General features: G+C 34.3%; 1 protein-coding gene across 1 annotated transcript in view; it reads right to left on the bottom strand.

Moving 5' to 3' along the window:
- Positions 1-22859, bottom strand: part of LOC149417571 (neuronal synaptobrevin-like) — a 57115-nt gene that overhangs the window by 13033 nt on the left and 21223 nt on the right. The gene's annotated exons all lie outside the window — the stretch shown is intronic.

Raw genomic sequence — 22859 nt, 5'->3', positions numbered from 1 at the left:
CCATGTAGGGGGAATTTCGATATCTTAAAGCGCCTTTGAGGTGATTTCTCACGAAAACACCGCTATATAAAATAGCCAAATATTAAATATTATTAAAAAAAAGAAAAAATGGCGTGCCAGCGAATTGTATTTTCTTTTTTTTAGGAAAATTTTCATCGTTCATAAAAATTAAAAAAAAATAGGAGGGGGCCCTTTATAAACCAATCCTTACGTGGTGTCATAAGTCGGGGCTCCTAGCAGTGGCGGATCCAGGGGGGGGGGTCACGGTGGTCATGACCCCCCCCTGGGCCCCAGCCCAGGGGGGGTCATGACTACCTAGGTCCTGGGCCCATCCAGGACCTAGGTGGACCACTAATTAAAATTGTTAAACATAATGTTTTTATATATTTTTTGTCACAATATAAATTTTATTTAAGTACTTTCAATATTTAATTAATTTAATATAATACTTTGTTTGACGGCAAACGCATTATTCGGGAACGAACGCATCGAAAATTCGAATGTTACCGCGTCACCGCGCACCGCCACCGGCGCGCGCTTCGGCCGCCACCTTTCATATTATTATGACACATTTCGTGTAACCACGTGTGACGCTTGCGCGCGCTTTGTTTCGACTAACGTCTAGCGTCTAGCAAAACCTAACCTCAATCGGAACGACTAAACTTTATTAATAAAGTGTTTACTTTTATTTGTTTACTAAGTTAAAAAAATAAGTTCCAATATAAGTAATAGTGTTCTTAAAAATTGTTGCTGCAAATTCAATTCATTACAAGAAATGGTAAGTAATCTAATCAGTTTCTTCATTATGCCAGTGTATGTGTGTTTAAACTCAAATGTTATTTGTTAATGTTCTAAGGCTGGGGTTAGACTCGTAAGTTTTTTTCCTGTAAATCGCTCTTGAAGGCGAGTTTGGCCAAATTCCCAATGTAAACGACACCAAAAGTCACTTAACGTAATTTTAGTAAGTTACAGAACTTATTCTTTCGGAAGTTTTTTGACAGGTCTGGACAGGTCTAACGCGCCCGCGCGAATTACCAGCCTTCCTATACTTCCTAAAGCAATTCTTAAGGCGAGACACAACCTCGTTCATCGAGGTTTTGCCCAAGGCTAACATTTTAATTTATTTCGGCGAAATTATAATTGAATTTAAAAAAAAAAAAAAATTATGCCGCACGAGGGATGCAAGTTATTTATATTTTAGATTAATAAAACAATACCTTACAATTAATATATTTTACGTTCAACGATTTTAAAACTTTATAACCCGTGTATAACTATAAAGTTAGCGGACTTAGCGGTAAGTACCAGATTTTATTTTTCTAGATGATGAATTAATAACTTCGGAAGTGGACACATTTTTAATATTTGTAACAAATTCTTCAGAATCAATTAAAATGAAGGCTAAAAGTGTGGATAGATTTTTTTACTAAGATTACGAAAACGTTAGTAATTTTTTTTAGAAATGCATAATATTATTTTTAATGATGGATTTTGAATGATTTACATGAAAATGTTCCGTCTCCGATTATGTTTTAAATATATGTAGCTGTGAGCTGTTCCTTGAAAATGTCTAATACTGAGATTTGTTTGCCGGGGTTCGAACCCGCGATATCTATTTATTAGTTTTAATTATGCTCTTTTAGGATAAATTCAGAATAGCTAGATGCAAGTTATTTATTTTAACCTTTTTTTTAAGTGTATGTATCCATAAATTGATGCATCTATTGTAGAATATATTCAAACCTAGCTGTGAGTTGTTCCATCATCATTTCTAATATTGAGATTGGTTTGTTGATTTGTTTCCAAAAAATTTTACAAAAATTTTAGATGTGGAAATTTGATAAAGTGTATGTAAATTTGATAAAAGTACATATACCTAGTTTTGTAAAAGAACGTATTCGTTACATTTTGTTAATATATATACATATTATATTTAACTTAATCAAGTTTCTTTTTATTAATATTTATATGTACCTATTAATAATTCACTTTCAGAATATTTTTGTTTGGATTGTAAATAAATGAAATCAATTCAAATTTTATAAATATTTACTTTTATTAGCGTTCCCCATAGTTTGAGAATTGTCGATAATATTGACTACGCTGCCGGCTCGGCCGCTGCTGGCAAAATAGAATGGACGGTATTCATCCACCAGGTAACAAGGTATTAACAAGCGTATGGAAGCATCGGCAAACGGAGATCTCGCTGGGCGCTTCTTACGTATTGCAAGCACCGCGTCATGGCAACAATATTTATTTCAAATTACTTGCCTCGTGCAAATCAGGCCAAAATATGACGGTGCAAGGCGCTCGGTTTTAAAATTTATAAAGCACAAGAATCGAAATATTTCCAGCGTTTATATTCCTCTTAAATATAGAAGTACAGTACTTACATTTATTAATAACATTTGCTGCACACGATTGGTCCTAAAGGAGTTCAAATTTTTAATTCATTCGGCCTCACTATTGAGAAGAGCACGCTGGAAGGCATTATTCTACTCTTCGATAGACTGGATAGACACTTCATACCTACAGTGAATATTACAGTGGAACGATTCAAATTCTTTACCAGGAAGCAAAGAAATAACGGTCAACAAGCTGTTATTATTTGTCTATTTTGTCGTGACAAGCAAAGTGTTACAATAATAATGTCGAGTCAAATTCTGCAAATGCAGAATGCTACGGATATGGTTGGCGAGTGGAAACGTTTTAAGCAATCATTTCTTTTATATATGATGGCGAATAACTACAACGAGGAAAAGGAAATTCAAAAAGTTGCAAGATTCCTACACACAATACTATGTTGAAGACACACCTGACACCATGTTATATTGTGGTGAAATAAGAACACGATTAATAATTGTAATCTGTAATGTATTGGTTGACAATTGACATTACACGAGCCTACGCCGCCCGGGCTTGCGGAGCAAAAGACAATCTTAATGATATACCTAGTGTTACCATATCCAACAATACCTACTTTTTACTTGTATATATTATTATCAAAATTAAATTATAACTTCTTGTAACTGTAACTGACCGGACCTAAGACCTCCATCACAACACAAGCAAGCATTTTCGGCTTTCTGTGGTGGTGGTAGGAGTTATTGTTGGGTTATTCGTAACCCTGGAATGTTTGTCTTTCTTAAAAAAAAAAAAAAAAAACTTGACCACGACTACGTGACCCCCCCCTGGCGCCAAAGCTGGATCCGCCCTTGGCTCCTAGGCAGTTGCCTACACTGCCTTACGCATAATACGGCCCTGGCCATAGTTACTGGATTTTCAAACAGTTTAAGACTTGGTTCATGCAAATCAAATGTTTTTTTGCGGATCGATTCGTATTTTATTTTCCTCGTCCATATCCATGTTTAAATTTCGCTTGCAAGATTTTAACTAAATAAAACGTGTTGTTCTTGTATTGTTTTGTATTTATTTTGCTTATATAATGCACTTGCATAATATTGATTGACTGGATGATTATTTGTGGAAAAGTATGTGGAAAGGCTTAGTTTTTCCTATGGGGAAGATTTAACCCGGACATAAAATCGGAAAAGAGTAATAATCCCCCTCTCTAGACGTTGTGGGGTGCGTACTTCCTTGTCCGTGTTCAATAGGGGGCAGTACTCGAGTTTAGAAAGAGAATTAAAGTAACAAACCCGTGCGTGTTTCGAGGCAGTATTGAACACGGAAAAGGAAATACGCTTGCGGAGTATCGCTTTACTTAGTTCCGTCATTGATTGTAAGCAGATATTGTTTGTTAGAATTCCCGTAAGCTCTGATAATGTAGATTTGATTGATAGTTACCCCTATTGATTTACTGATGAGCCATTTTTTTTAATATGCAGTTGTATAGGTACATACTATTATGTAGTTACAACGCTTAATTTTTTTATTATTACTCTATGCTTTTTTTAAATTTTCTAATACTTGTATATCGAGCATAAGTGTGCGAATCACTGCACAAGACACACAGAGAAAAATGAGTACAGCTTTAAAAAAATACTGTTAAAAATGTGACGGCATGACCATTTCCTAATAAAACATTAGTCATTCAGAATATATCTGAACAAGTGTTCACACTGGTGGACTTGTCTGAAAAAATATTATATATGAAACTCGAAAATTTATTTTTAATAACACGTGTTCCGACTTTCTCATAACATACATTCCTGATAGTTAGTTATGAAATTTGTCAGTTCATCCGTTATAGGCCTACAGTCCCGTTTTCAACAAAAAATTGTTAATTTGACCAGATTTTTAATAAATAAACAATATTTCAAATCAATAAGGTTTCTCAGTGCACCAGCGAAGGGAAACCTTTTTTTGCAAGTTGATGAAACCGATAAGTGACGAAGCTGACTGACTGAATGACTCGTGTACCATCCAGATCGCGTCTAGTGGATTCAATCAATACCTCCTAGATCCGGAGTAACGGTTCAATTCATCTGCTGGCTGCTGCTAACATTGAAAGAGCAGGAGATTTTATTAAATATTGTCAGGTTATTCGTAACACTGTAATGTTTGTTTTTCTTTAAAAATTAAACTCTATTCACATCAGATCAATTCGGTGTGAAAGATTAAGGAAAATAACAAAGACATTAACATATTATTTGTATCATATTCTGTTCTGTTTCATCCGATTGCCGTTCAATTCTAAAAAATAAACTTCGTCTGTCAAAATAAAATTTATTTTGCCACAATAAGATTTGGCAACCACTCGCGATTTCAAAAAATCGATAAAATCTGCCGCATGAAATCTACAAGTTGCGTTCTTATCGTGCATACACTACCCTAAATAAATCAATGAATTTGATCATTTTTCCAATGGATGTCATTGAAATGTAACAAGTAAACTTCGGAATAATCATTATAGGGAACATTCAATAGCAAGTTCAAGATTACAAAGGGTAGTTTTACAAGTAATTTGAAAATTTATAATGAGCACCCTGCAAAGTTTTCCCAATGTTTTGCTAATTGTGAAGAGCTAGCCTCGTTTCAATATATTTAATATGTAACTCTATGTCAATTACCTCCGGTTTATTCGTTTTCAGAAATTTTAAGCAAGTATTTGCAGAGTTTATAAATTCGTCAACTCTCATACATATCAAAAACAAATGTAAATTAATTAAAATCAGAAAAAACGAAAGAATGTATTAGAAAGATTTTTTAATGCTTTTCTTATCTTGTGACTGCTTCAGAACTGCGATATACTTATTGCTAGTGGGATCATGTCCAATGTCCATACCTGTCCAAATGATTCCTTGGGGTAACCGGTAGAGTGACAGTTACGTCACAGCGTATTTAGTACCGGTTGAATTTGTAGTCGCAATTGTGTGCACTTGTATTTGAAATAATGAGTTTTATTTTTATGACTGAAAAATCGCGCGACTAGAAAAAGCAAGTGGAGGAGAGGTCTAAGGTTCATAATATATACAGGGTTTTCCAATAAGAGGTGTTATTTTGATATTCAACCGTAAAATATCAATGGTTTCGTTGTTTGTGTGGCACGTAGCGCCTTCTTGTTGAAAGTAAACGTTGTCCAGATCAATACCATCCAATTCCGGCTATAAAAAATCATTACTCATCTCTTGGTAGCGCAATCCATTCACCGTAACTGTTGCTCCAGCCTCATTTTCGAAAAAGTAAGGTCCAATGACTCCGCCGGACCATAAACCGGACCAAACAATCACGCGTTGAGAATAGAGAGGCTTTTCAACAATAACTCTTGGGTTTTCCGAGCCCCGACAATTTTGCTTGTTGGCGAAGCCACCTAGGTATGGGCCTCATCACTCAAGATGATTTGCATTTGATTCACTCAAGTGAATTTTAATAATTTCAATGCGTTGTTGAAGCGTGTATCGTTCCATTTGTATTAATAAAGTAGTTTCTACTTGTCAAATGTCAAAAAATGACAGCTTCAAAAGTAACATCTACCGAAATAGCGGGAACACCTCTAACTTTACACGAGGTAAGAAAAGCTTTGATTTTTGTTTTTCTGGTTTTAATCAATTTAGTTACGTTTTTTATTTTCAACTAATTGACTAATTACCAATAGTCATTTTTCTCCATGTGGGCACCGTAACAGAAGGGATTAATTACTATGAATTGTTATTTGGGTCTAATGACATAACAGAACACTAAAGTGAGGAAAAAAACTTATCTTACCTAATCTAACCTAATTGAATCAATTATTTTATCTTGTTCTGTTTTGTCCGGTTACCGTTATTTGGATCACCGATCAGTTAAATACCCGACAGAAAAAAGATATGGCGAGTCAATTCACGAATTCAATAGTGACAATCTCAGGTTAGGGTCTCTAAACTGAGATGGTTACTAACCATAGATATTAGATAGAAGGTACGACCAAACTGCACGGACTACCAATGCAGCGGAGCCAATGAAAGTTATGCGTTGTAATAATAAAGGCGGGGCGACGCTGTGCGTAGATGCGACTTGCAGTAGTAAGTATCAACCAATGATGCCATGCCGCGAAACTGAAAATCGGTAGATGATACTTATTTTGCGTGACTTAGGTTCAGTAAAAAATTAGGTTTTTGAAGCTGTTTACTTCAATTTGAAGATATTAGAATACATAATTTAAAAATGTCGGTGGCGATGATCTGGCTTGTAAGCCACACAGACCATCAGGGAATAATTAATTCCCTATGAAAAAATGGGTTGATAACAAAAATCACTCTGCAGGAAACGTAACAAATCATAATCCAGCCACCAAATACATAAAAACAGAAGACTCACCGAATATATCACTCGCATTGAGTTTTGCAGCGATTGTGTTTAATCTCCAAATTCGGCAGCGGACGGCAATCAGCACAATAACACTTGCATTCGCACCATGAAATTATCTGTCACGACAAGCTCTCAAGAGAGTAGAATTTAGAATAAAAAAGAATCAACACATTGTAATTCTAAAGTACTATCACTTTATTGTGACAAAAATATTTTAATCCTTTACTCTTAAATCGACCAAACAGGAATAGTTGTGCCCTCTTTTGTCAAACAATATAATTCGGATGAATCCAGCTGATTAATGCAAAGATGACTAAAATTCATTATCACTTTAGCTGCAGAGCAAAATCTAAGCGAGAATTCCCAGAGAAGTCTATCCTGTCCACTATTTTTAATTTTAAGTTAACTAAGTTTTAGTTTACTGCTTCTCCAGTCGGTATAGTTTCTTTTAAGATCTTTGGATTTTAGCTCATTTCGTAGATATTTAATAATTTAGGTTCATTTCCGAAATTTCGGTAGGAACGGCATCACTGTAGCGATGGATTAATTTATTTTATTGAGTGGAAGACACGGTACCAGTTCTCAATTGAACGTGAGCCGCGAGTTAAGGGCGTATGAGCAATGAGAAAACTGTGCTCGCACGATACGACTCGCCCATACGGCTCCCAGCTCATAGCTTATCGAACGATTCTTGGTACCGCTGCCTCGTACCACGAGATAAATAAGATGCGAGGTAGTTAGTAGGTGTATGTACATAAGTCCAAGTCCAGATGTCGGACTAACAGACGCCATTCTCGCCTCTGACCATGTAATAACAATTAATACTTGAATAACTTTAATGGCGCTATTAAATATCTCCTGATAAACAAGAGTAACCGATCAATTGATCCGTGGTACGGTTTACCGGGAGTCGTACGTGTACGGCTTATCAAAAGAGAGCTACCTGAATTGTTGTTAATTCGCTCATGAACGACTTATCGCTACATCACAGGTGTCAAACATATTAGCGACACCTTTGTAGGCACAGTTTCTTACTAATAATAGTTCATGGCCCATTATCTACGAGCTTCCCCGACGTCTTGCAACATTCACTTTCAGTCAATATTATTTAACACATTCTTTGCGGGAAACGAGAAAACTCGTCATACGTCTTTTTACAGTAAGACGCGGGAGATGAGTTTACTCGTTTTGTTGCGCAAAGCGGTAAGGAGCGGGAAACTTGTAAACAAAGGGTTCTAAATGGGTGCGGGGTCATGTGTTTTCTATTGTCGGCGGTACCCGAACTATCTACCTGGTCAATACAATGAGTTAGAAACAAAACAAAAAAGTAATAATAATAAAATCGCTGTCGCGTATGTTCCGCTCACAAACTACGCAGTGAAACGCGGTACATGCGCAAGTTTTGCAATGTGCCCCTGCATAAAGGAAAGTGTTTCGAACGCTATCACACATTGAAGCACTATTAGGTTATAGTTTTTTTATATGTATTGAAAATTTCTAAATAATCTTGTAATTTTGTATGAATAAATTTTCATATGTTATTTCGATTGTAAAATACTGTTTTCTCTATGATTCCCAAGAAAGCAGAAAATTTTGTTCATAAACAAAAGTAATTACACATACATTGCTAAGTAAATAAATAGAGACATCTTTTTAAAGTAAAACTCTGAAAGTTTCATCGAAAAATATCAAATAGAACATAAGATATGAATATTTTGCGGAAAGTCTAATATTGGCGCTAAAATTTAAAAAAACAGTGTTAATTTAGAATACGCGAGCTATGTTGTAGTACGGCGATTGCTGCATATACAATGTATACAGTACATACGCCCAGCTTCTGAGAGGCCTTTGTATAATAATGTCGGTACCTAATCGTAGCGGAAAATTCTTCGTAAGAAAATTGGCGCCGGAATAATAACGTTTCTTCTCAGCCAATGGCCTTTATCTGATATTATCACTTGGATACTAGTTTTATATTTTTGTTAGCAAAACCAGGGACGGGCATTTTGGCGCCTGAAAATGTGACTTCAATAAGGTGACCTTCGGCCGGAACTTTGTTATTATTAGAGTGAATATATCGGGAGAAGTACACGTTTGATTAATTTATATTAATTATTAACAATAAAAAGATAACGCCGCCATTCACATGACGTGTATTGATAGTCCACTGATACAGTTAGATGATTTTTATTATTTATACATAAGGTATATTAAGGCTCTGTAGAAAGATAATCAGAAGATAGTTTGAAAGGGAGATTTGTTGACGACCTCCGTGGTTCAGCTGTGAGGCTCTCGACTATCAAGTCGGAGGTCACGGGTTCAAATCCCAAAATTATTATCTGATTTATTTTTTCAAAAAACAGTTTTTAACATAAAAAACATACTCTGCACATCTCACTAGGGCATTCCTGTATCAAGATGTGCAGCTTTACAATTGCACCATTTAAAAAAAATACATATATGTAAACTTAATATAATAATAACATTAAATTTAAACCCAAAAAGGAAAAGTTAATGACACGGTTGTGTCGAGACCGGTAGACAAAAATAAACTAAATTTTAGTTACAAATGTACGAAAAATAAAACAAAAATGTCAACAAAAGAAGCATTGGGCAGTACGTTTATAGTAAGTTAGCAACAATAATATTCTTCTGTTAACTGAAGTATTTGTGTTATTTCACAAATAACTCATTTCAAATAATATATAGTATATTTACTGCACGTTCCAGAGTTTAAGATACTATCAGTATCGCCCTGGTGTAAGACTCCCATTCAGAATACAAACGTTGCTTGAAATGGCTTTGGCCGTTTATTAACCAGATCTGAATAGCCATGTACTTCCCCACCTTCCCTTACTATCTTGGATAAATACCTTCAGCCTCACAATAAACCCCACTTGAGGATGCCATAGTCGCACTGACCCCAGACGGTTGGGAGCAGTTGGGGCTCTTGTGCGGTTTTACATAAAAATATATATATAAATGTTATTTGTTTATTTATATATTCCCCCGTACAAACTAATGTAAGAAGCATAGATAATATAAACGATGAAGATGAAATATTAAAATATGAAACAGTAGACATGAAAGTGTCGCCAAAATTGCACCACACAATCTACGCACATCTTTGTTTCTACCTACACACCAAACGAACAATTTTATTTAGCTCCGCTGTTTTGATATAGTCCGTGCAGTTTTGGTCCTAGCTTGACTGTAATCGGAACGATTCCATGCCATATCTTCATTTGTTTCTATTATCCATCAAGACTACAGGGCTAGGTTTTTCAATAGATTTGTACGCGTGTTTTGCATATTTACTGTCGGTTGCCCTAGTAAATAATATTTAAAAAGTATAAAATAAAGTCGCTATCCGCGTCTGTCAGTTTGTGTGTTTTCACTCATTTAGAGAATTTCTTCCGGAAGGTTTAAATATATTATATATATTATATACATGCATATTATATTTACAGAAAGTAGAGAAAAGTCGAGCAGCGCCGTCGTACACGCCAGCTAGTCTCTAAATAGTCTAAAGTCTCTATCCTCGTCTGTCTGTGCGCTTATGTAGTTCTTCTAAACTACGTAATGGATTTAGATAGAATATACCACCACAATACAGGGTTTTCCAATAAGAGGTGTTATTTTGATATTCAATCGTAAAAGATCAATGGTTTCGTTGCTTGTGTGGCACGTAGTGCCGGTTTGTTGAAAGTAAACGTTGTCCAGATCAACACCATCTAATTCCGCCCATAAAAAAATATTAATCATCTCTCAATAGCACAATCCATTCACCGTAACTGTTGCTCCAGTCTCATTTTCTAAAAAGTAAGGTCCAATGACTCAGTTGGATCATAAACTGCACCAAAAAGTCACACGTTGAGGATAGAGAGGCTTTTCAACAATAATTCTTGGCTTTTCCGAGCCCCAGATGCGACAATTTTGCTTGTTGACGAAGCCACCGAGGTGGAAATGGGCCTCATCACTCAAGATACATGCAAATCGCATTTGATTCACTCAAGTGTATTTCAATAATTTTAATGCGTTGTTGAAGCGTGTATCGTTCCATTTTTATTTATGACGTAGTTTCTACTTGTCAAATGTCAAAAAATGACAGCTTCAAAAGTAACATCTGCTATGCTACAGCGGGCTATTAAAAATGACACTTCTTATTGGAAAACCCTGTATATAGAATATATCCACCATAATTCAGATAATTTTTCCGGAAGGTTTATATATACAATACATGTGTAGTTTATTTATTGTAAGTAGAGAAAATTCTATTTTTTGTAGTAAAATCGTAAAAAAAATATTTTCGGGCGCTTTCATTGATAACGCTGGCTAAAACTTGAGAGATAAATCAAAATAATTTGCAACGGAATTGTATATCTTAAAAAGGTCTACAGAAAAGTATACAATGGTAAATGTGTATCTCCTAAGGATAACCCCCAGCAACGCTGGGTACACGTCAGCTAGAACTAAATAAGGACAAAACTGAATAATCAATAAAGGAAATTAACATAATGAAAGAGAAATGGTAACGGATGCTCATTTCAAATAACAGAGCACTCGGGAAATTTAATCTGTGTAATAGAATTTTCCGTTTTAAATTATTTCTTGATTTTCCAATCTTGTGCGCCTCTTTACGGAAGACATTTCATTTCAATTGTCTCTTTAATAAATTTCCCAATGGGATTTTGAATGACTTGTATAGTGGAGTAAAAAGACATTTTTTCTCCATTATTATTATATATCTTCTACCTATACAGGGTGTTAAAGGATATACTTGACTTTAACCAGTGATTCCTGGCGTTATTTGGAGTAAAAAATGTAAATGACATTTTGGAATCAACTTCATTTAATTTATTTTCTAGAATAATCGATACATAATATTAAACTTGGTAGATGATTAGAATGTTTGAGAAGGATTTGGAGAAATATCGCACACAAGCCAAAAATATGTCCATACTTATAGGAAGGGTTGTTTCAGAGAACATGAACAATCGATCAAATTTCAACGTTAGTTTTCGGGTTCTGTGAAAGTCATATTCATGTTCTGTTATTATATCATTATAGATTAGTTACTTGACAGAACTAAAATAGTAACAGAACTTGAAAAAATCATTCACAGAACTTGAATATTAACTTTTAAATTTGAAGAATTGTTCAAAATCTCTGAAATAACCCGTCCTTAGTGTGTATCACCACGAATATAGGTAGTAGGTATAAAATCGCTTGGAAAACGGCCGATTTAAGCGCAAGTTAATTATTGTTATTATTCATGAGTGGTTTTAAAAAAAATATTTCGTATAATTTTACAAGAAACAAATTAATCAAGGGAAACTGTCACAAATTTCTTTGCCAAAAAATAACATTTTTTTTAAATTAGTTTCTTATGAGCGTTCATAACTTTCTAATGAAAAAACAAATTATTCATTTACACTTGCTTTCTTATAAAATTATTTACAAAATAAATAAAAAGTTTTTTGCTTGAAATCGAACGTTTCTAGACTCCGTTTGTCCATCGATTTTAATGCCTATTATCTACGATATAAGGTATACCAAGAATGTACACATTTTTGGCTTGTAACTTCCTTAAATTTATCAAAAGCATTTTTTTTTTGTTTCCATAATGTAAACCAAAGATTAATTGAAAATAGTAATTTCACTGATATCTTCGCCTTGTCGACAGGCTGCAATCATTTTCCGTTCCATTATCTAAAATAATCTTTTTATCATCTATTTATTAATGAAGTTTCGGTGTGATTTAATTATGAGCTATTTGACAAAGGACATTGCGACATCTATCTATCTTACACGCAGATAATAGAAACAATGCGAATTGTGGTTCAATTAAGGCGATGCACTACGTAGCAATGCAAAATAATGTGTTTTTGGTTTGAAAATTTGGTGGCCTAGAAATGTTTCAGATGCTTTAATTAAATACTGCGAGTATAATACATCCTGGCCTTTGAAATAATATAAGTCTTTTTATAAGCCCAGAAAAAAATAATGTATAAGGCCTATGAAAACTGCTTCAAAGTTCAAAATCTCCTACTTACGAAAACATTTTCGGTTATGGTTTTACTGTAAAATGTGGCAAATTAAGTTATTTATAAAATGATCGAAAACTATTTAAATATTTATGCCTGAACATTCACAAAATAAAATAAAAGGCACTTTTTGGCCATGTTTTTTTCTTGCATAAATCAAAACAGGTGGATGGTGTTGTGCGGGAATTTAAGCTATATCGCCATCTACGTAAGATGTGTTATTGATAGCGGCACGATTCAAAATATTACACGACGTAGTGCATCGCCTTAATTATGATCTTACATATAAACTTTTCATGCAAACTATGTTTCCGAATTTTGTTATGCAGAAAAAACTGAGATAAAAGCACTTTAGTCCGCATTGAATAATCCAATCTATACAACACTTAGAATGTGTTTTACTTCTAAAAATTAGAAATAATATAAAAGATACATATTTCTTATAACTTTAAAGTGATTTAAATGTACATTTTTTGAAACATTGTTTTTTTTTCAGGTCTAGCTGTTTTCTGCAGAATACATAAGTTAGTTAAGTGAATTTAAGAATGTGACAACACACTGTCTGAACTTACTATGTGAATAATATGCAGGCCACACATATCAAAAACACTCAAGTGTATGTATGTAATTAAGAGAGCCGTGAAAGTTTTCTTGTTATTTGATTAATAAATGTGTGTAATAACGCAAATTAATGATTTAAAAATATACACACTATATGTGTGGCACGTTCCAGATTCCAGAGTACAAGATACTCTCAGTATCGCTCTGGTTCATCGCCCACCATTCAGAATTGAAACGATGTTCGAAATCGTTTATTCCATGTTTGGTGACCACATCTGAATAGCCAGGTACATCCTCACCTTCCTCTTCCCCACCTCTTTTTCACATAAAAATGGAAGAAAAAAAAGTTACATCATTGTTCCCACGATTGGCATTATTTTGCTGACATCGACCAGGGGGCCTACTCTGTATCTTTCGAAACACACTAATCCCTAGATTCCTACCAGTGATTTCAAAAGATTTTTCAAATAAAACCACTAGCTATCTACCGGAAGTTAATTAAAAACTATTAAATAAAATGATAAAAAAATAACTTTGCGCATAATTATTTCACTGTATTGTATTTGTGTCCCGTCGATTTATTAATGCGATAATCATAGTTTTTTTAAGTTGATTAAATTAACATAAAAACATATTTCCATCAACGAGTATATCTGCCGAGTTTCAGCTCGATCGGATTACGGGAAGTTGGTTAAATTTCGCTTCCAAGATTTGCATTCATTCATTTCCGAAAACAAAAATAAATTCAAATAGGTATTTAAAAATAAATCATCTGTGAATCACACTACGGAAAATTGATTGCTGAAATAGGGTTAGGTTTATGTCCATACAGCCGGCTTGTGTGCTCAATGAAGTTATTACAGCGTATGGAGGGTAGCTGATGGAGTGGGGTGGGAGGAGGTATTGCGAGATGAAAGAGGCTTTGACGCTAGGCTCCGCTTTGCAAACTCGGATCCAATTAATAATCGGGATCCACCTTTATAAATTATGCTGCACTAACGTTCTATGGTTGAAGTTTTAAGTTATATAGGTTCGGTCTCCATATGCAGATAGCGATAAGGTTGAAATTTCCGCTTAACACCGACGACCTGTTTTGATTTATGCATTAAAACATGGTCAAAATTTTTATTTTTTTTTATTTTGTGAGAATGATTTCCTAGTATAATTGTATTTCATTTTCCACATTATGAAATAAAACCGTATCTGAAAAGGGGTTCGTGGGTAGTACGTTCATAGTTTTCTAGGCTTAAAAATAATATGTAAAAATAAATGTGTTCTGCTCGCAGTATTTTGTTAAAGCATCTTTAATATTTCTAGGCGATTTTGCATTATATCGTAATGCATTTCTTCTAATAAATTACTTACGCACGGTGTCCAGAAACTCGTAGTACAATCGGCAGACTGGTGAATCTACACGAAAATAACGTCAGACTCGATTTACTCAAAAACGAAAGGACAAATGAAAAAAATTGTGCCACAAAATCAACTCCAAATGTGATGCAGCTGTGATTCAGTTTACCGCTTGTACTACTAGTTTTTAGACACCGTACATATTCGATCTATTTTCTAAACCATTAAAAAATCTAGTTACGATACCTAGACAGCTTCTTCTTTCGGATTTCTAGGTTATTGCAAACTTTTCTGGCGCGTGCAATTAATTTATGAAAAAATGCGTCTTTATTAAATATTTACAAAAAAACATATTTTGCCCGCTGTGCGTCTCTAACCAACAAACTTTGGAAACAAGATCGCTTGAAAGGTGAATAAAACCACGTTTAAAACAGTACACGTCTGTCAAACAGATTAAAATGTTTTTCCGTTAGTCGAAACTTTGTGTATTTACCTGTGAAAGTATAAAACTAGAACAGCTATTTTAGTAAATGAGAAACAAAATATACGTTTTTTGACCTATCGTCGCGTCATTTCTAGCTGTGGGGGTTTTGACCCCGCATTCCAAATATTTACCGAACATACTTTCCTTAAACATTTTAAGTTTTTAGTTCTTAAAATGATTTTTTTTTAATACCGCACAGGAGTCTCAACTGCTCCTAACCATCTGGAGTCAGTGAGAATATGGCATCGCCAATTGGGGTATAAGGTAGCGACGAGGGGAAGGAGATATTTAAGAGGATGGTGGGGAAGTTTCTGGCTATTCAGATCTGGTCACAAAATACGGCTAAAGCCATTTCATGCAACTTTTTGATTCTGAATGGTGGCATTACACCAGGGCGATACTGAGAGTATCTTCTACTCTGGAAGATTTCGCAAATACACCTTATATATTTTTTAAATGATTAAATCAAGAAATAACACAAATCAATCAAATAAAATTTACTTGCGCACGCCGGTATCTTCCGAAAATTATAAGAAACACATTTGGCTAGGTTATTTAAAATGTTATATATAGGAAAAAAATCGCATTATTTCTAAGGATATTTCTAGGGATTTTTGCTCTAATTTAAATAGGTCATTATTTAAAAATATTTTCATTTACGCTTATTATTCATAAAACTTTTTTTATATTAGATCGCTCCCTTTAACGTTCGTGTTCATATATCTCTTTTTCAAACCATCTTCGTCTTCTTTTTTAAAGCTTACTAGAAAGCTTTACGAAAGTTGTACGATCTAAGGTTGGGTTGTTTGAATCTCTGTTACATTTGTCAGCTGATCACAAATAAAAAGGGCCATTAAGGCTTCGTTATGGACGTTTAATAAGGAGAAGAAACCATCTTCAGTGAAGATGGTTTGAAAATAACAAATGTAAAAAAGAATGGTAGAGTTAGCGCGCTAATATTAAAAATATTGAATATAATCAATAGGCGAAAGCTACTCTTGTACAACTTTTCAACAAAGCAAAAAACGCTGTGAATTTTGTTGTACCTAACCATTACAAAATGTATTTTTTCCTATCGAGGGAATTTCATATAATTACTTTTTTAACTCGGCTTTTTTTCACATTTGCTAGACACGGTCCTGAGGAAAAAAATCCCTCAGGGCCTATGTCATCTTTGGGGCTGCTGTGTCTCATCAGGGAAAGGAAGGAAAGGAAGTTCTAGGAAAGAAAGAAGATTTGCGGTATGTGTAGGAATCTGGAATCGTATGAATCCATCCCTCCTACGGGAGTCGAGTATTTCTCGGCTAGAGAAATAAAAATCAACCAGTCTTTACCGATCCGACCCGCCACGCAGCAGGTGGCTAAACGCGTCCGCCGCCAAAACCTAGACAAACCTCACCCCGTGAACCCGGGCACCACTGCTAAGCCACCAAACGTAGCGAACCACTTGGGAGGTTACTTGTGTTGGTTATCCAATAAATGGTTTTCGGGGCAGAGGTACCCGTACCCACCTACCAAATAGAGATATCTTAAAAAATAACATGTATTTTTTAGAATATAATGTCGGTAGAAATTAATAAAAAATATATATTTTTTAAAAATTGCGCTAATAGTCAATGTGATCATCAGTCAAATTCGACGTAAGTTCAAACATCCCAACCTAAGTAAATATGTACCGCGAGATCCTTGCATAATTAAATTTGAAATCAGACCGCAATTTGAGAAAAAAAAAAGTGAGGTGATAGTAATGTCTATTAAAATATGTATTTTTTAGTTAGATTTAATCTTAGGTCAATAATTTGACGAAAAAACCTTTTTTATTTTCATTTCTATTAATAAAATTTTATAGCGTATTCAATTAACTTTCAAAAACAGTTTTTAGTTTTCTGATGCGTTCAGAATTATTCCATTTCTATGGATTTTTTTTGCACGGCGTAAATACTCCGATCTTCTGACAGAATATGCCAGAGGCCTGATGGGTAAGAAATTTACTTACTTCGGTATTGATTTTTGTTTCTTGTAATGATTCATCATCTTAAACTGATTAGGGTATAATCTGCCACAGTTAAAAACAATAAGACAAACTGATAAACTATTCACTATCGAAATATTATCATATGAAATCACGTCTATCACAAACAGAGACTTATTAATTATGGTGTCCTAGGTCCTAATCAACTTGTTTGTGGTTTTCAGAAACATAACTTATTAAATTAACTATAGATTTTGATAAGTTGGTGAATTAAACCACGGATTTCCTGTCCTTATCAGCCAAAGGAAAAAAAAGGTATGACGGTACGTACTTTGTTCAATCATCAGGGATATGAATCATTTTATGTATGGAATAAGAATAAACTTAATGATAATGACTTAGTGATTGGGTTGACAATTGCGCCTGGTTCCTAGCCAAGAATTTGTGGGTTCAATTACCAAATCACCAGCAAAGTTTTCCACGATTGCACAAGCAAGATCTCAAGCTTATAATTGTTGTAGTGGGAGTTATATTCGTAACCCGGGAATATTTATAATTCTGAAATTCTACGAGAAAATAATGTTTTCATAGTGTTGGAGCCCTTGAATTTATTTACCTTATGAAACGATGTATGAATTCGAATGCAGCAGGAAATGTGAGAGGAGGACCCCCAAACAACTCTGTCTTAGCACACACTCTTTGCCTCATTCAAATTCATACATCGTCTCATACATACTCTTCTATTATTTTGACTCTCGTAATGGCCAATACTATTGTTATGAAGAAACCTTTCAGATGTTCGAGAGGCGCTCTTTTCAAGGAATTTAATATTCCTACTTGATGTTCGACAGTGATATACAAAAAAAGATAATAATGTATTTATAAAAAAAAATTGAAAACAGTCGAACACAAACATCAGACTAGAAGTAAGGGCAAAAATTACATTTCTATTCCGATGAGCAACAGAAAAACTGTCCTGACGTTGAAACATTTAAAATCCCTTACCAGACTATTTTAGATTGATTATCAAAAAAATTAAAACATTCCTCATTGGTCGATGAATATAATACTCCATACTGATCAAATTAGACAATTTACGTACATTTTACTTACGTAGATTAGCATAGCAGGCCTATGTCAGACTTAGCAGTCTGACATAGGCCTGATAGCGCCTCGGCGTATAGAAAAATATCTATTCTGCTGCTTATCAAGGCTTGAGCAGCCGATTTAGCGAGGCTTAAATTTGAGCGAGGAATGTCAGCGAGTATTCGGGCTGACTGATATACCTGCCACAGTGTGTTCACACCTGTATTGCAGCAGCTTATCCTTGGCTTTCGTTGTACTTATCATCATAATATTATCATCATAGCTTTGTAATGCATATAAATTTTCAATCGAAATTTATAGGAATGTGCATCCTATAGTTTACTCTGTTTGTTGTTTTTAAGTTAATATTTTTATATTTGGTACTTATTTTAATTGTTATATCTCTTTTACTCTCTGATTATATAAAATGTATTTTAATTTTATCACATGTAAAAGCCGCAATTGGGCGTGTACAAACAAATAAATAAATAAGGATGCACTATTCCTGTAGTAGTTAACAATACTATTCAATGCCCAGAGTTGCTAAATAAGATTCAATTCAATGTCCTGCGCGTTTAACACGCTCTTCTGTCCTGTTCAGGGTGGATCAATGCAAAACGAACTCTAAGCAGGTTTCTTGCCTGAACAGACTATGCAATAATTACAATAGCGTATTATCCAAGGTGGATACTTTCAGTTGAAAACTTAGGGGCCGTTCAAGTATTACGTAAGCATATATATTACAATTATTTACCCCCTCTTCCCCCTTGTCACCAAAAGTAAGCAAAGCTCTTACCCCCCCCCCCCTCCCATGCTTACGTAAAAATTAGTACCTATATGCATTTTTCTGTTAATGTATTCTGTTTTTTAAGCGAGTACCTAAACGTATTAATTATTTGTGGGAAACACCGAATATGTATTCGGTTTTCAAACATAGACAATGTGTGGGTTGCCAATGTGTAAAAAAAATAACTACTGCTGAGCAGTGCTGACGTAATCACTATCTCTACCCCCACCCCCCCCCCCCCATGTCGTCAAAAATAAGCAAAGCAAAGACCCCCCTGCCCCCCTATAGTGCTTATATAATACTTGAACGGCCCCTTACCAAATACAAGAGGTCCATAAAATAATATTTTTCTGATGGTTTGTGAATAGTGTTATGTCTTTATTGTTTATATTTTTATTATGATTTGGTATTTGATACAGCTATTGAGAAATGTTTTCCTTTGTACATTTTTCGTTTTATATAATCTTTTGTGTTGTATAAATTTTGTGTAATTGAATTTATATTCCTTTCTTAAAAATTTAATTTACTTATTCCTTATAATGCTGCCTCAGTAGAGGTAAAGTCACAAGGAGGAAATACATAATTGGTTTTATTTTGGCCATATAATACTTTGGCTATATGTACAAACTGAAATAAATGTAAGCTGTCGATTTCCCGAAAATTAATCAATAAATAAATAATTGTGAATCCATTGTGGATATATCCATAAATTCACGTTTATATTATTTTACTTAGTTCTGTAATTTATAATTTTATATATTAAATGTAAAATAATATTAATAATGATGATACATGAAAATCAAATAATGGAAAGATTGATGTTATTTCATTATTATATACAGTTCGAAGATAGCGTGGGATTTGATGGGTAAAGTAAAGCTTATAAAACAAAATTACTTTAAAATTATACACAGCCCTTGTTTTAGATTTATCAAAGAGGTTTTACAAGTGCTACTTACTTATAATAAATAAAATTCTTAATTCCCTAAAATTAAATTAGCTAAGGGCCGCCTGCGCAAGCAAACTCATTTGTCTATTTCAACTTCGTTCATTTCTCTGGAGAGTTCCTCTTCAGTCGGTGCGGGGAATGATGGTATATCATGTTCCCTCATTATTTCTTGATCAGTTTCTAGTTAAAGCTTATATTGTATCATTATTTTTCTAAAAATACACTAATAATTGATTTATGAAGGCCTCTTTAGCGATATTCAATCATGTTGGAAATACACACAGAAATAAAATGTGTAATGGAGAGTTTTTGAAACGCGAATAACCGATAATCCAAATTTCACCTTTCTAACCAGAGCCAGTAGAACTATGGTATTCCCAATATCGGTACCAGATCTAAATAACAATTTACTTCCCAATTCCCAAACATCCTCTTCCCCGCCTCCTTTTTTACTAATTTATAATATGGCAAAAGAGTATATTCAGTCCCCCTCACTAGTGAATCCTGTTCCGAGGTGGGACTGTAGGTTATTGTGTTAGTATGATTTCCTCATATTCATCTTTGTATACCTCTTATTCATGTTTTCTACTCTGTTTGTTGATTTCCTCATCTTCATGTGTGTAGATCTCATCTCTATTTTTGTTTATTTCCCCATCTTCATTCGACTGAATATTTTTTGAACCACTGTCGTGTGTGGATGATCAGGGAGCCTTCAATAAGTACTTCAAAATATAGATTATAAATTTATTTAGATCGAGTACATGATTGCGGAAATGTCTTGACTAGTTAGCAGTTGGGATGTAAAAGTGATCGAGCTACCTACTATAAAACTATTTATAGTGTGTTCTATTTGACTCACTCTGTAATGTCAGAGTCAACCACACCACTTATTATCCCACAGTATACCTCGTATTCATGTTTGTCTACTTACTCATCATTATGTTTATTAACTGTGTTTGTTTGTTTGTTTCCCCATCTTCATCTTCGTAGACCTCATCTTCATGTTTGTTTACTGTGTTTGTCTACTTCCTCATCTTCATGCTTGTAGATCTCATATTCGACTGTAGGTTCTTGTGTTAGCGTTATTTTAGAAATGTATATGAGTTCATCATCTTTGTGTTTACTTAGACATATTTCGATGTTTTTTTTAAACTTGTTTATCTGCATGGTATTTTTATTTTCATATTGGAGGGCAATATATAATTTTGTACCGTGTAATTTATAGTTTTTCTGACCGATTCTAATTTTGGAATGTTAGGTAATCGTACTTCCCCAATTCCCTTCAGCCATTCAATATGCCACAGACAAACTGGTTCCAGACGTGAGTAACAATTGGGACTCTTGTGCGATAATGAAAAAACCTTGCAATTTTGCAGATTTGACTGCTTCAAAATAGATTTTTTGATTTAAAGTAAAGATTCGCTTTCAATCAATCAAATCGAATTGAAATAGGTCTTCTTGGGAAATAATGTCACGGGTTAGAATGATAGAGAGAAAATGTCGATTCTATTCCCGTTGAAACCCCGATGGAATTGTGGAAATTCCCAGAGGGAAACATATTGAATACGTTTACGAAGTCAATAATAAAATTCCTCCGCTCAGCGAAGACTGGAATATGCTGCTAACAATTCTGGTAGAAATTTTCCTTACGTACAGGGGGAACCTCAATGGTAGACAGTTTTACCTCCTTTATGTATATACAGGGGAGCTAGACTGCACGTTACAGCCACGTTTCTCGGAAATGCGAAGTTGGGAAACTAATTATACGACTAAAGGCCACACGCCGTTACCTTTGCCATTTAGGTCCTTACTGACAAAGACAAAACAGATCATTGAAGAAAGTAAAGAAAAAGAACAAACAACAAACATAACCTAACCTAACATAATCTTTCTTTTTATATTATCTTGTTATTTTTTATCCGTTTACCATTCATAATCACGTCTTCGCTATGACTAACTATTATTTCAGTAGTATAATAATATATATTAAAGATGTTAAAGCTGTTAAATACCAATTTTTTGATCAACCGTTTTTTATAAGATTATAAGAATAGAATATACGATCTGTTGAAAATTGTACAAAATGTTTTTAAATAATGAAATAACGTTAAATTGATATGAAACTAAATATGAAACAATATTAGTAAAACATGTAACAGTAACATGAAATAAAATAGAAACTAGAACAATACTACCTATAATAGGTACAAATCACTAAAACAACATTACTAACGCTAGAATATCTGTAGAATTCAACAAAGTCCAGTCAGTAAATGTATCAATAGTACCCCCAAACTTGTTGCCCAGTTCACGCATCATTTTGGTTAGTGATTGTGTCTCATAGTTGGTTGTGTATGTATTGCAGAAAAGTGTTACATTTTATCTTGTGTTCCTAGTCGGTACATGGAATTTAATAGTGGTATAATAAAAAGCTGCCTATTTATTATTTAGGTGTTACTGGTGATCTTATTCACACCTGTACAGTAAAAAGAATTATTTGGGAAATCCTGGTGATCTGATTCATCCTGTTTAGTAAAAAGGCGACTATATACAGGGTTTTCCAATAAGAGGTGTTATTTTGATATTCAATCGTAAAAGATCAATGGTTTCATAAGATCATGCTTGTGTGGTACGTAGCGCCGTCTTGTTGAAATTGAACGTTGTCCAGATCAATGCCATCTAATTCCGGCCATAAAAAATCATTAATCATCTCACAAGTGCGCTAATCTAGCGCAATCCATTCACCATAACTGTTGCTCCAGCCTCATTTTCGAAAAAGTAAGCTCCAATAACTTCGCCGGACCATAAACCGCACCAAACAATCACACGTTGAGGATAAAGAGGCTTTGTAACAATAACTCTTGGGTTTTCCGAGC

Source organism: Hesperophylax consimilis, chromosome 15 (genome assembly GCF_061612785.1).
Source record: "Hesperophylax consimilis isolate HC1 chromosome 15, BYU_Hcon_1.0, whole genome shotgun sequence".
NCBI lineage: Eukaryota > Metazoa > Arthropoda > Insecta > Trichoptera > Limnephilidae > Hesperophylax > Hesperophylax consimilis.
Note: the sequence above shows the minus strand (reverse complement) of the source record. Positions and strands in the feature narration are given on the sequence as shown.